At 40.3% G+C, this 2,523-nt stretch overlaps 1 protein-coding gene across 1 annotated transcript in view; it reads left to right on the forward strand.

The window, feature by feature from the left end:
• Nucleotides 1-653: 653 nt before the first annotated feature.
• cldnk (claudin k) overlaps nt 654-2,523 on the forward strand; it is a 4,106-nt gene continuing 2,236 nt past the window's right edge. Inside the window, exon 1 of the mRNA XM_016295272.1 lies at nt 654-1,197. The gene's annotated coding sequence lies outside the window, so the exon portion shown is untranslated. The remainder of the gene's footprint in view (nt 1,198-2,523) is intronic.

Consider the following 2,523-nt stretch of genomic DNA (forward strand, 5'->3'; position numbering starts at 1 on the left):
GTTTGAGTGGTTATGAACACATGAATGAAACGCATTTGTATGTGTTTCACTGCGTCTCGAATCGCGTTTGCGGAAAGCGCTTGAGAAACAGTGTCTCTTCCGCGGCTCGGTACGCTTTCAATTCATTTTTAAGTCTCAAGCAAGAGACTGTACGACATTCACATTACATGTTTTGACTGATTTTTACGTAGAAAGGGCAACAGTGCACCACATTAAAATAAATGATAATTCATGTGTTCATAACCACTGACCAAATTAGAAAACAAAACTAAAATTAAATCTTTGAGAGCAAGGGGACCCCTGGTGTTTCGGGGGCCCTACGCAGCTTACGTATTTTGCGGATATGGAGGATCGGCTCTGAGTATGCTAAAGTGTACTTCTTTCTCACAAGGGACCACATGGCAACATGCTCAGAAACACTCGGATCACTTTAGCAACCCACAACATTACAGCATCATGGTGGTGAAATTGTGTTATTATTACAATTTCTATAGGTTATGATCATCAAATTATGCAATTTGTAATTTAAATGAACAAAATGGTCTTATCCAATCTTTTAAAAATGTAGAAGTTTCTAATCCAAAATGTACATTAGCTATAATTGTACTTTTTTTAACTTATTTATTCCTTAAATGCCATTGTCATGGGACATGAAAGTAAGACGTAACTTGTATTCGCTCTGTGAACTTTTATGAAAGCAAAATGAATGAAAGGTTGTAAGAAACGACAGAATTCACTTCAAGGAACAAGAAGGCAAAGGACGAAAAAGAGGACTAGATGGATGGCTTGGGTTGGGGATGGAGGAGCGCGAGGGCGAGAGAACAGCGAGTCATTGTGCTGGTACACCAGGCACTGGGAGACACACTCAAGACACATTAACGCATTCACACACTGACACGAACGCGCACATAAGCGCATGCTTCTGCCCACCGCTGCACAGACCCGAGCTGGCATCCCAGAGGGCAGCACTTCACTCCTGTCCTTGCCTCTGAAACTTACAACCAAAGTTACATTCACTCAAGCGGAGCCTCTTCAGAGGTCTGAATCTACAGGTTTCACCTCCATCACAGGTTTATGGCATTTCGGGGTCAAGCTCTGCATCCAGATCGAAGGTACCCAACCCGAGAAGGTGGAGGATTAGCAGATTAGTGACTGTGGAAGGAGTTAAACTTCAGATACCTCATTGTCGTTCATCAGGTAACAACAATTGCAGTCATTTATAATGGAAATCAGAAGTTTGGTTCAGTAAATAACTTGACGTGTTACTAAAAGAACTAACAATTTTGTCAGGCTATTTTTTAAATGTGTGTTTTTGAGGTTTATGCTTGAAGCTAAATGCTTATGAAGCACTGTTACAGCAGCATTCAGAACTGACATAAACAGACTCAAGCCTGCTTGGCCCACTCTGAATGTTTCAAAGAAAGCTTCTTGTGTCCAGAGGCTCCTCATGTTTTTCTGAGATAATCCACTCACCCCACCAGGCGTAGCTCTACACCCACCACAGTGTGAAAAGAGCCCATTCTCTCGGACGTATAGTGAATTCAGTAATGCTCACTGTATATAACAGTGCCCAGATATTTATGTATAAAACCACATGAATAGTTAAAGGAATGTTCTGGGTTACAAGTTAAACTGCATAAACAGCATTTTGTGGCATAATGTCGATTACCACAGAAATGCATTAAAAACATCATGGTACGATACAATAGAACCACATAGGACCAGGTAGTAAACAATAAAATAAACAGTTTTAGTAATATTGCCACAAGACATACGGTGGGTTTATACTACAAGATTTAAGTCTTGATTTCCACACATTAATGGAGATCAGTGGCAAAAGCCTGAAGTCGAAAGCAAATAGGTGCTTGCTTGTTCACATGACGATCTGAAAAATTTGGATTGCAGATGCACGAGAGATACATCTGTCTCCAAGTGAAATGTGTTTTGACTGGAAAAGACCTCAGCAACGACAGACAGTTGTGTAGTGTGAAAACAACAGCAATGACTTTGGATGTTGTATAGTTATAGTTTGTGGGCAGCATTATACATTACACTTGTTAACATGTGACTAGTGTGATACTGCTGGAGTTTGAGGGATAAAGGAACTTAAGGAGAGTGGGGTTGGCAGGCACCAAGGCTTATTTTTATATATGGGACAAGTGTTACATGCAGGTAGCTCTTTCACAGTATCTACAAATGTAAAGAGAGTTGAAGACACAGCATTGTTTGCAACAAATACACAGTATAAACAATGCAATGACTGGTACGCTCAAATGTTCTGCTTATATTCTCAATGCACCACTATGATCCATAGCATTCGTTCCTTGTGTTGTTTTGATAACACTAAAATGGCTAGTAATGCGGGTCATAATAAAACAACCTGCACTGCCTACATTGTATACATGAAAACACGTCTAAAGATCAGTAATGTTGCAGTCACTTGGACTTTTATTTGACATTTGCGTCATGTCGTCCGCGCAGGTGAACTACTTGACTAATTCCAGTACAGAACCTATAGGATGT

The sequence above is a fragment of the Sinocyclocheilus grahami genome, unplaced genomic scaffold (assembly GCF_001515645.1).
Source record: "Sinocyclocheilus grahami isolate Dianchi unplaced genomic scaffold, SAMN03320097.WGS_v1.1 scaffold333.1, whole genome shotgun sequence".
Lineage (NCBI taxonomy): Eukaryota > Metazoa > Chordata > Actinopteri > Cypriniformes > Cyprinidae > Sinocyclocheilus > Sinocyclocheilus grahami.